Source organism: Echinops telfairi, unplaced genomic scaffold, assembly GCF_000313985.2.
Source record: "Echinops telfairi isolate 266 unplaced genomic scaffold, ASM31398v2 ScPeMD7_70;HRSCAF=299, whole genome shotgun sequence".
Classification (NCBI taxonomy): Eukaryota; Metazoa; Chordata; class Mammalia; order Afrosoricida; family Tenrecidae; genus Echinops; species Echinops telfairi.
The window spans coordinates 20,191,954-20,205,200 of NW_022103968.1; positions in this window are offsets into that span (position 1 = coordinate 20,191,954).

Consider the following 13,247-nt stretch of genomic DNA (forward strand, 5'->3'; position numbering starts at 1 on the left):
AAGTAAAAAAGTTTTGCTATGAAATCATGGAAATGTTTATTAAACAAAACCACCCGAATGCGAAGCTATTTTTTCATGATGTAGTTTACATTTAGATCTATACACTTCTCAAGGCAGTATTTCTCTCTTTCTGACCGCCCACAGCTTTGGCATTCTCGCAGGACTCAAACCATCTTCCTTTGAACTACTCTTTGAGTTTTGAATACAAAAAAGAAGTCTAAAGGGACAATATCGGGGCTGCAGGTTGGGCGGAAGGAGTCCTATTGGCTTAGTGGGTGACTCATTGGGATGCTAACTGCAAGGTCAAGCTCGACAACTTCAGAGGCCCTGTGGGAGAAACAGGAGAACTACTCCCATAGCAGCCTGAGGAGCTCCCAGGGCAGCACTACTCTGTTCTGCAGGGTTGCTACGCCTCAGAATGGGCTCCATGGCGGTAAGTGAGGGGGTGGACTGAGGTTTCCCGATGATTTCTCTGAGGCCAGACATGGTGGTCCTTGAAGAATGGGAAGGTGCCCAGTGAGCGAAAGCAATTCCTCCTCCCAACTTTCCTGCCTTTTCCTCAGCAAGGCAACTTTTTATTTTCTGAAAACTTCTTCATAATAGCCCCTTTACAATCTAATCTCTCTGTGTCCTTCAAGAAACCTATCCAGATAATTACCCTTTGGGGATCCCAGAAAAAAGTCGCCATGACCTTCTGAGTTGACCTTTCTGCTGGCGACATATTTGGGGTCTTCCTGACTGGTCCTTAAAATGTGCGACATTTCTGGGACAGCATCTCCATAAACTTACCGCCAAGGATCAAAGATTTAGAAAGTTGTCCATTTGAGTTTTGTTAAAGCTGTGATAATAGCCCAGACCTCAACATTGTTGGGTTTTCCTTTGTCCCGTGGCAGAGAACATGGCTTTGTTATTGTTAGGCTCTCTAATGAAGCTAAGACAAGTGTATTTTTGAGAGACCTTGTCTGCCGCCCTCCGCTGATCTCAGACACGTGTTAAAGCACATCTTGTTTTGGATAAAGCCCTACACATACAAATTGGAAACTTCCTAGCAATACATTTTGACTTACCCTGGCATCTACTTTTTAAAACGTTCTGTTCTTCCCTATCACAGATATTTCTCCAACCATGGGTAGGTTTTTTTTTCCCTTCCTTGAATGTCACTTTGAATTGGAAACCACTAAATTTATGTCAAAAGACAAGGCACAATGCTTCACCATAGAAAGTAAAGATAGAAAAGCAAAAAAATAAATAAATAAAAAGAAAGAAAGAAAGAAAAGAACCCCAGGGGAAATCTCTGATGAAGGAGTTTTTCCCTTAAGACTCAGGTCAAAGAAATGCCACTTCTTTGAACTTTCCTACGATTTTGGTAAGCCTTTAGTTGTTTCTTCCGTTCATCTTTCAGAAATGGTTTTCTTTGCCATGATACAAGCAAACCTTGTGTCTTCTATAGTTTGCCTATTATTACTGCATTTTTACACAAATATCATACCTGACTTCTAAGTCTGTTTGCTAAGTGTCATCACCCTGTGAGATGTTTTTGTAAGCACCAGAGTAATTTTTTTTTTTACATACTGCTGTAAAAAAAAATCTCATAGTGCTTTTAAAAATACTTGGGGGAGGGCTGAGAGGAAGGAGTAGTTGGCAAAAATGTAGGCGTATGTTATTTGCATAAGAGGACATGATTTCTTCAGGCAGCATGAGGAAAGTTATGCAAATGGCATAACCTTACTTGCTGAAAGTGAAAAATGTTGAAGCACTGACTGATTAAGATCAGAGACTACAGACTTCAGTATGGATTTGTAAAACTGGACTAGGGGTGATGTGTGACCTTCTTTAACTTCACTAGGTTAAATGAGAATCAAGGCCAACAGTGCAAGGCTGATTCCTAAAGGGAGAAGTCTAACATGCCTCCTTCCACACAAACTTTTTACCAATTCTGATGTCAGTCTTCCCTCCCACACCTTTATTTACTCCTCTGATGGATTTGCAACAGCCGTACAGACCTCACAAACCATACTCACAATTAGGCAAGTCATAAGTTACTGCTTAGGATCAGGCATGACTCAAGACACAGTTATTTGGTCTAGACAGTTTCTTTGTAGCTGTACTCACTGGTAGACCTCTTGCTGGCCCTAGGTCTCTAGGACCATTGCATTGCTCAGGCATGCTCTTTAGCTCCACCCAAAGTATCTAGAGGCCTCCCAACTCTCAGTTTGTGTCCTGGGTCTAGGAGGTTTGCAACACCAGGACCTCAGGTTCAAAACACATATTGTGTTCCTGACTTTTCTATATTGCTAACTATCAGATCCCTTATTTTCTTCTCTCTTGTCTCTTCCTTTTATCTTCCAAGGAGTGACTCAAACCAGGGCATGGTTTTTGTAAAGCAATGAAGGAGAGTGAGGAGAGTAAGGGAGGCAATGGTGGTGACTTATTCCACAGTGATCCAAGGTATATTCCATCCTAATCCTGCCTCATTAATGTTAACAGGCAACTTACTCCACATGAGATCATAACTTTAGGAATAGAGGTTAGGATTTACAATATATCAAAAGAGTGAAAGATAATTACATCATTCCATAACTGCCAAATTATTTTCAGTGTTGGGCTGCTAGCTGAAGGGTCAGTGGTTCTAATTTATCAGTTGTCTCCGGGAGAGGAAAAATGAGGCAATTTGTTTCCGTAAAGATTTTTAGCTTCAAAAATGCTATGGAATGGTTCCCCTCTGTCTAATCGAGTTTCAATGAGTTGGAATTGACCTGGTGGAAGTGGGGTTGCTGTTGTTTTAAATTACATCCTAGCTAACCTCTGGGCAATCCTGACCCAGTGAAGGTGACACATAACTTTAGCCATCACAGATTCCATATACTCTGTTCAGTCCCCTTGGTGGGTTATAAGCACAATAGTAGCGAAGCTCCACTCAATCATTCTGGAGCATTACAAACAGTATGGTTAGAAGGGCCATATGAAATTCACTCTATCACAGCATTACTACCACTCAACATAAAGAAATCAAAAGTCCTTACAAGTGGACCAAAAAGACATTAATGATCCAAACGTAAAACCCACTGCCATTAAGCCCAATTCAACTCATAAAACCCCTGCACGAGAGAGTAGAACTGTCCATTGGGTTTCCAAGCCTATGCATGTCATGAAAGCAGACTACTCTTATCTTTCTTTTATTTTTAGATTATTATTATTATTCGAATGGTGTTTTCCATAGAGAAGCTGGTGGTTTTGAACTGCTGACCTTTTAGCACATTGCTGTTTCACCACTTCATCAGCAGGACTCAGCATAACATCAGGATACCCAGTGCCATTGAGTCCTCATACACCCACAGGGATCCTACACAGGGGGTCCAAGGCTGTGGGTCATTGTGGCTGCAGACAGCCTCCACTTTCTCCCATGAACAACGGACCCTGCAGGCAGCTTTTCCCCAACTTTTAATTATCTGCCTTTGTTCATTCTCATCTCCCCACTCAAATGAATGTTTATATAAAAACTTTGGGCATTTGTTCAAAACTACTGTGGTTATGAACATAATGTTTGATACCAGATCAGGAGAGAACCAGGAAGAAAGCCATCTGTATCTTAATTACAAGATCATATTAAAACAAGGTAGTGTAATTGCAATCAGTGTTAAAATAATTTTGTATACATGACTATTATATGCATTTATGTCCTACATTTTATTCTAGAACTGTAGTGTATGTGCCTCGTTATACTATAAAGTACAAGCTCATTAACCTGCAATTTCACTTGCCATCTTCCTCTTTGATGGCATTCTGTTCTCTGATTGAAATGGAACTGTTAAACCCTCTTAGGTTATACTCTTATATCTGTTATCGCTTATTTCCTCTCTGAACTGCTAAACGATCAGAGCTAATTAAGCAGGTGTGACCTGTGCTGAAAGGACTTGATCTTCCTTAAACATCTGGAGTGGGCCAGGATGGATTCAGGTCCCTTTAGCTGTCCTTCTTCATAGGTATCCCTAGTTGTTAGTGATTCTGGAAGCTCAGGACATGATTCCAAGTTCTGGACCATTTGAGTTCTTGGCTCCGTTACAGAGAACACTTGGGGCACAACAAAATGCTTGTGGGTAGACTCTGAAAGCAGAATGCATCTCGTTCTGCTGTGGAGCTTTGAGTAGCTTGGTCCAGTGAGCTGAGTATGCTTAATTCATGTAACAAGGCTAGCTTAGTAAGTGGAAATCTGCATGTTGGTAAGCTTCTTTCAGATACAACCCATTTTAGTAACAGCATAGGTGCAAACTTTATCAAGATCATCCATCACTGAGCATGTTTGGCACAAATATGTGTATTAGTCAAACCAAAATGTCCTCTGCTGTGGGTAGAATGACTGAATATTCTTGGTGATTGGAGGGAAGTGTTATGTATAGAACATCTATTATCAATGTGCCATGAACTGTTGCGTGGGGGCAGTTTCTCCTTTGATATAGCCATCCAAGTTCTCGCTTCTGCTAAACTAGATACTCACTGACATTCGTCTATTCCAACTCCCTGTGACCCTATAGGACAGAGCAGAACTGCTCTTGTGGGCTTCTGCAAATATCAATCTTTATGGGAGTTGAAAGGCTCCTCCTCCTCCTTCAGAGAGCCTGGTGGCTTTTAAGCTGCTGACCTTGTGGTAGCAGTCCAGCAGGGAACCCACTGTGCCACAGCGCTCCTGCAAAGCTAGATCTCTTGAGAAACGAAGTTTTTCTTTCTCTAATTCTCTATTGCTTTGCCTGTAATAAGAAAATTTAAATAATCTTTTTACAATTTTATTTTATATCTAAAGAATGGAAACTCAGAACAAAGGCAACTTCCTTGTGCAAGATTACACAGTCACTTGATAGCTGAGCTAAGGTTCAAACCCTGCTCTCCTGGATTCGAAAGCTCTTTGCAGAGCACAGGAATCCAGCTGTCCTATTAGTATCATGAGATGCAGTTTTCCAAGGCTGAATTGTCCTTTCTGAGAATGAATTATGGATCTTCTTTCTCCACTTAGTTCTGTATTCAGTTCATTATCAGGGAAGGAATAATTCTGTATAACTATGTTTCCTATATTTATGGAGAACCATGCTCATATTCATTTTCTCAAAATTAAAAAAATGGTTATATTTTAACTCAGTTTACTTCTGAAATGAATTTTACTTTTTAATATAACCACTTTAAATAAGTATTTGTTTTATTTTTATAGTCTTCCCCACCATAACAGGAACTTTGTCATCGACATTAATTATGGAATCCCTGTGTCTACAATAATGCACAGACATAGTAATGTGCTCAGTGACTGCTGAATTCCTTGATGACTGAGTTTGGTTTGGGGCTTCGGATGGCTGTGGTTAAGGAGCTCTGGTCGCACAGTTGTCAAAGTGCTTGATTTCTAACCCCAAAGTCAGCAGTTCCAACCCACCAGTCACGCTGTGGGAAGAACTCTGTTTCCATAAGGATTGACAGCTCTTGACACCCTGTGATGACATGCTGTTCTGTCCTTACACAGTTCACATGAGTCAGAATCAACTGCATGGTAATGGGTTTGGTTTTCAGCAGTTCTAAACCTGGGTCTTCACCCCTTTGGGTGTTGAACGACCCTTTCACAGGGGTCGCCCAATTCATAACAGTAGCAAAATGACAGTTATGAAGTAGAAATGAAAATAATTGTATGGTTAGGGGGTCACCACAACATGAACCATATTAAAGGGTCACGGCATTAGTAAGGTTAAGAACCACTGGTTTAGATGATCATTGTTTATTAAACTATGACCAGTGTAGATGTGCATATAAGAATATTACTTAAGTCTACTTTTACTACTTACTCTAAACTTTAGAGTAGAGTCTAAAGGGTTGAGTTCTTGGGTCTGTTTTTATCATCATGTTTTAGGCTCGTTTTTTATGATCAGTTCCCCAAATATGCCTGCCAATAACCAGTATTTGCTTCTGTGACTATGTAAGCTATAGTGAATTATAGAACCAGATGTTTTACATATTCACATTACTTGATGTTGACTGCTAATCCGAAGGTTGTCTGTTTTCCCCACCATGTTTTCAGTCACACCATGAAAAAAACGCTTAGGGATCTGCGTCCTTCAGGATGACAGTCAACGAAACCCTTGAACAACAAACCAGACAACAAAACCCTGTGGAGCGGTCTGCTCTGTCACACTTGGGCATGCCAGAAGTTGGAATTGACTAGATGGCCACAGGAGCCCAGGTTTGTCTTCACGATGCCAATGAGTGGGTTTGAACTGCCAATCTTCAGATAAGTAGAGCAGTGCAATCCATTTGTGCCCTCCAGGGATCTGTGAGGGCTCTTCCAGGAGTCAGCAAATGCATGGAAATTTGTGGAATCTCTCTTAGAGGGAAGACTTTTGAGTATGTACCTTTCTTGGCTAGTTTTTTGGTTTGGATTTGTTTAGAGCTGAACTATGGCCACCGTGGGTGAGAGCTGTGATCGGAGACCAAGAACTCACTTTCCTGTTTGGTCCTAGTGCTCAGAATTGTTCACTTATTTGCCTTCAATTACTCACAGCCCACATGACCTGTTTTGCTGATGAGCATCACTCTATTTGCTTTTCCAACTTAAGTTCTTGAACTCATCCCTGGCTTAAAAAAACCCAAATACTCTGTTCTCACTCACACAGCATTTGTATCAGAAGGATGAGAAGGGCACATGTTTATCTCCCTTTTTTGGATTTCAAATACTTACTTTGATAAATATGTTCTTGTGTATGCATCTAATGAGTAAAGGAAGAAATGCTTGTGCTATAGTTTCAAATTATTTCAAGACAAACACATTATGATAGCTTTATTTTCTAATTTACACCTAATGATTTATACTTTTCAAAGCGTATCATGTTCATGACCTCGGATGATCCTCTTGGTACGAGTCATCACTTCTAATTTCAAACTGAGAATGTTAATTTTATAGAAGCTGTGTCGCTTGAGCCCACTACTCACCAGATGAAACTGTCTATTCCTCTAAACTTTAGTGGTTCTCAACTTTCCTAATGCCGCGACCCTTTAATACAGTTCCTCATGTTGTGGTGAGCCCCCAACCACAAAATTATTTTATTGCTACTTCATCACTGTCATTTTGTTACTGTTAGGAATCAGGCAACCCCTGTGAAATGGTTGTTTGATCCCCAAAGGGGTCATGACCCACATTTTGAGAACCACTGCAAGGGTCCCTGGGTAGCCAAAGGTGGTATAGGAAATTCCACATTCAGCTGCCAAGTGCTTGGTCAGTGACTCAAACTCTCCAGCTGCTCTGGTGGGAGAAAGACCAGGCTGTTTTTGCTCCCTTAAAGATTTAAAGTCTTAGAAACCCAAACAGGCTGTCCTATCGGGTTGCTCTGAATTGGAATTTCCTTGATGGCAGTGGGTTTTTATATATGAGTTGGAATAGACTCTGTGGTGCAGAATTTGGGTTTTAGGTGCCTTATAAAGCAGCCCAAGTAAAATGGGGACTTGGGTCTAATGATTTCCTAACCTAATGTGTCTTAGGTTTTGACATACTACCTCCCTCAGTAATGGCAATGTTCATGATGGGGGAGTAATCATAAAGAATTCCTGGGTGGCACAAATGGTTAACCACTCCATCACAGGACAAGAGAGGGGCAGTTTAGAACCACGCAGAATGCCTCCAAAAGCAGGCCTGGCAATCTGCTTACCAATGGAGACAGCCTTGAACCCCCCATGCAGCGTTGTTACGTTGCATAAAGGAGGTCATCCGGAGTCCCAGCCCACTAGACAGCAACAAACACTAACAAGCACAGGTGACAACATCACTAATGATCATAGAGAGCTGTTTATTATCTGTGCATTTTTTAATGCCTGGTCTATTTCTGATTCCTGAACAACAACCACAAGTTGTTTTGCTCCTAAACAGATCAAAGAGGATCTGAATTTTGCATAGCGGTCTTGAGAAAATAATGGTTCTTTCTATTTTTTCTCTAGCCTTTTTCTCTCACTGCATGAAATACTTTTTAGTAGTAGGATTTCCTAACTTTAAATAATGTTATAAAAATGAGTATTCAACCATGAGGTTTCTAATTGACTATAAACTTAATCCCATATCCTCATGTTGCTATATTGTCAGAGAAGTCCATTGGTCCTGCAGAGCCAACAGCCCAAACAGTGGCTGATGCAAACCTTTCCCCCTTTGACCAGTGCAGACAGAGGGCCACAAGAAGGAAGGATGCTCCATGTTATTGCCAACGATCACTTTGGCTGCAATTGTCTGCTCTTGATAGATAGGCAGAGAATAAGGTGTCATTAATTTATTTATACGCAGAATGCTCTTGTCCAGTCGAAACAGGATGGCTATGGATGTGGATCTCTATGTAGTAGCCCAGCTCAGTCCCAGTCAGGAAAGATGGGCTTCTGCTCCCTCTGACTTCCCAACACTTCATGCACAGCGTCTGTACTAATTTGAAGAATTCATACAGAGGAGAATTTTTTACTGTGTAATCAATATATATATCTCTTTAAGTTATAACCTTATTTATTCAGAATTTATTTCGTTAGATATAGTGGGTTGAGATCCATGATGATCTGAACTATTAGAAAGAATTTGACTATTGGTTTCTTGTTCTAGGTCCAATACTCTCTTGTCTTTGGACAAGTCACCAAATACCTTATAACCAGCCGCCTTGGAGTTGATCTTACTCATGACCACTCCATGGATGGCCTAGTGGAATAACAGGCACCTCTGAGTAGGTTTGAACCTCCTGTCCTGATCTTTCAGTTAGTCAAGCACTTAACCACCCATGCCAAAATACTGTTACGCGTCACTCTTTGGCCCATGAAAACAATTTTAACTTTGGCTTTACTTCTGAGTGTTCTAATCTAGGACTCGAATTTAAGGGAAGAAAAAGTCTCAGGAAGATTAACTTGGTAAACAATCACATAGGCGAGCAGAAAATGTAGAATTTAACTACCTTCAAAGAGCAAGCTGTTTTCATGCATGTAGGGAGTGTGGCTGAGACCCTAATAACAAATATGCTAATGGGATATATCCATGATTAGCTTATGAATGAAGGTGTGCTCTGTGGGACAAACTTATGTTTACAGTCTGCCTGTATTTTGTTAATCAGATTCTAGTTATTTTACCTTTTAAATGTTCTTCATAATTCTGAGTTTTTATGAGTTCCAACTGATGGTTACTTTCATTAGTCAAAATTAGTAAACTTGTATGTTAGTCATGTTCAATATCTAGAGTGACAAGCCTCAGTATTAAAAATATGTTTTGGAAAACAAACAGCCTTCTTTTCCCCAAGAAGATGACCACAGCGCCTAACTGCCTTTACAAATTTTTATATGAAGCCTACCGTTATCATATGCTTATCAGTTACCTTAAGAATCATCTGAATTGTTCAGATTTAAAATGTTTTAGCATATTCTAAATCCTTACATTGAAACAGCAGTTCTATAATTCCATTTTGCAGTGATTTACTTATTAGTTTCTTTGTTTTTTTTATTAGATGTGGATATCCAAAAATGTGGAGACAGGCCTGCTTTCTCTCTATCTCAGAAGCTCTTGTTCTATTGCCTTGTACATAGGCTATTGGGCACAAATTGGAATGTTGGAAATTTTTGCACATTCTGATCAAAATTTGCACAACTACCAATTGACTCCAATTTATGACAATCCACACGTGTCAAAGTAGAAATGTGCTCCGTACAGTTTCCAGTGGCTGATTTTTCAGAAGGAGATCATGAGATTTTTTTTTATCTGCGGTGCTTCTCAATGGACTCAGATCTCCAACTTTTCAGTTAGCAGCAGAGGGCACAAATCATTCAGCTGGGTGCTATTTGGGTGCCTGGTCAGGAATATGGCCATATGGCTTCTAGGGGGGGTCTATGAATTTCCTGTGACCTTGGGCACTGTGTGAACCTCCTGTGTCCCTGGAGGCTCTGGACACTGAGACAGGTGAGTTGGCTCATACAGTTTGGGCTGAACAGGTTAATGAAGGAAAGAAGTGGAAGCTCGAAGATGGGCAGAGAGAAACTCTGATGTGTAGCTGAAGTTGATATTTATCTACTCTCATAACCAGCCTGCTTTGGTAATCTCCCTGTACGCTCCCTGAAGATGAACCGTTTCAAAAAGAACTACTGCAAACATTCATCTCTTTTGTCCTTTGTCCTGTCATCTTCCTAGAATTTCATTTTGGGTGGAGGCTCAGGGGATGAGAAACACTATTTGAAGTTAGAAATGACTAATTTTATGCTGTGGCTGTTGCCATCTGCAATCTGCAGTGAGATGCCAAAGAAACGCAGTCGATATTTCTCTTAGAGATTTACCCCTAACAACCTTCCAAAATATTTAACTAATGTCATAATTAACAGGTGACAGATCCGATTATCCTTTAGTAGATAAACAAAGTCACTATGTATCAGTATCAGTTGTCTGATTAATTAGCCATAGTAATGGAGAAAGTAAGCTCCCTAATGAAATATTATGTTTGTAAGATATTTCACCAAAAAGAAGCCTTCATGAATATTTCATTTCATACAATGTCATGATAAATCATCATCATCATCGTCACCATCATCCTAATCAGTATCATCATCATATTTATTACCACTGTAACTAAAAAAGCAAACTCACTGATATTGCCCTATAAATATTCTGTAAGACAGAGTAGAACTGCCCTTGTGGCTTTTTGAGTCTGTAAATCTTTATTATGGGAACAGAAAGAGTCTCCCAGTAATTTCACACCAAATAAGACCAACCCATCAATGAAGAGAAGATGTTTTCATGATCAAGGGTAACAAATCAATGCCCAAGTTGAGAGAGAAAAATTGGTAGCCATAGACAGTTATCTCTGATATAACCATCACAATTGATTGCTACCTTTCAATGACTAAGCATGTTTATTTCTCTTCTGCAGTAGTCTTTTGTCAAAGATCATTTAGACTATTTATGTTATATCTATTAGGTTCAGGAAGCTTTTTCTACCTTTGATTTTTTTCTCATGGAAATCCTGCAGAGTAAGTAACATTGAACATTCCCATCAGTTGTGTAGTTGAAACTCATAACTCTTCGAAGGTCACTTTTGTGGTGTTAGGATTTGCCCCACATCTGCAGCTTATAGAGGTCATGTACTTAATGCTAAGCCATGTGGTTTTCCTGATGCCATTGGTATGACTCACCAGATCCTTGATGTGAAGATGATGAGGAAGAAAGAGTCACTGAGAACCACCTGGGGATCCCCTCTGAGTCAAATGATGGACCTGCCTAGGAGCACAGGAGATCAAGGAACTCCTTTGAGCAATCCATCTCATGAGCCCAGAAGGGCAGCATTTGCCCCCAAACAAAGCTCCGAGGACAGGGGAGGCAGGGACCAAGAGTAACTGGATATGGGTTACCCAGAAAGGAAGGACAAAGGGTTGTTAAATTGTGGGAATTGTGATCGATGTCACAGAGCAAAATATGCATGAATTGTCGCATGGAAAACTCATTTCCCCAGTAAACTATTTCCGAACCCATAATAAAAGGTAAGGAAAAATAGAAAAAATAGCATCCAGGAAGATTGGGGTCAAATGTGGAGTTAGGAATATGTAGGTGGAACCGAGTTCAGTGGGGTGAGCCTTAAGAAACTATGTTTCTGCTGTTTGAAAGCTAGGTGCAGACCCCACTCTAGGGAAGGAAAAGACTAACGTGGCAAAGCCCTGCATGTTCCAGACGCTCTGTGTGAGCCTGTGCTCACTTCTCCTTCCGTCGCTGCGTTAGAACTAATATTAACTGAAATTGGTGTCTCTCAGCACAGCTGAATGCTTCCGCTGAGGACTGGACAGAAGAATACCGAAGGCAAATTCTATTACCTTTTTTAAGAGGAAAGTAAGCAACTTAAAATTATACTAGAGACTATTTCTTGGATCTGCAATTTGGGGAATTATAATGCACAGTATGCTGAGCTATTGATAAAATAGACTTTAGTACAATTTGTTAATTATAGTGCAATTTATATAACACATTGTTATGAAATTTAACAGAAAAGGGCATTTTTAACAGTTAAACATAAAGAATGAGTCGAATAAAGGACAAATAAGAGGTATCTGTTTCTCCCTTTCTGAGATGAAGCTGGGAGAGGGGCTGGCAGCTGGTGTATAACAACTTGTGTGGTGAGCAATGTTGCAGCAAGTTCTGGCCCCCCTGAAATCACCAACAAGAAGGGTTAGTTCCTGGGAGGTAGTGGACCCTCAATACATGACTCGTGCACTGATTTTCATATTCTGTATCAAAATATACCAACCTGACAGGTCTTCTCAGCCACTCAGCACTTTGGTAGCTCACATCATTACCCATTTGGGTAAATTGAGTGCTCAGAATCAGAACTTGTCTCACATTAAATGGTCTAAAACGTAGTTTAAAAAAAGAAAATGTGTCATATATAAAATGACACCAAAGAAATGTCAACAGCAACAACAAAAAAGTGTCAATGACACTATAGTTCATCTATATCTTTGTTCTCTGACCAACTTCCTTCAGCTAAAAGATGCTATTGATCTGTGAGTGGTGCAAATCGTTTCCACACTTAGCTTCTAACCAAAAGATTGGTGATTCAAATTCATCTAACCGTGCCTTGGAAGAAAGGAATGGCTATCGAGTACTTATAAGTCAAGGCATTGATAGCACTCTGGTGGGTTTCTCCTATGAGGCACATGAGGGTGCCAGGAGTTGTAGTTGACTCTAGCAATTTATATGTTCTTAATAAACATGGCACCCAGGTATTTTTACTGTCAGGTTTAGAGGCAATTGGTCAGAACCTTGTCTCTATATTGGGAAGAAAGCAATGCTTAGAACCTATGTCTCAACACCAATATAGTATGGTTTCACTGAGCTTACTTAATTTTTCTCATTAAAAATATACTTTTCTATGACAAAGTAACACGGACAAACCAAGCAAGCAGAAACATCAGGCAGGTGGCTCCTCTGCTGGCACATAAAGTAAAAGTTGTTCTGAAATGGGGAGTCTTATTTCCAGGGAGTGGGGAACAGGTGGTTTTTCTTTGATGTCCATAGGATGAAAGTAACATTCCCTACACAGGGCAGCAGGTCACATCCACATCATTATTCTGACACCCAGCAGGTAACTGCCATTATCCAGGTACACACAATCTTTCAAGATAGCTTCTGATTCAAAACAGACTCTTGCTTTGCAACTGGAAACCCAAAAATAGTGTTGAGGAGAGGAGAGGAGAGGAGAGGAGAGGAGAGGAGAGAGAGAGAGAGAGAGAGA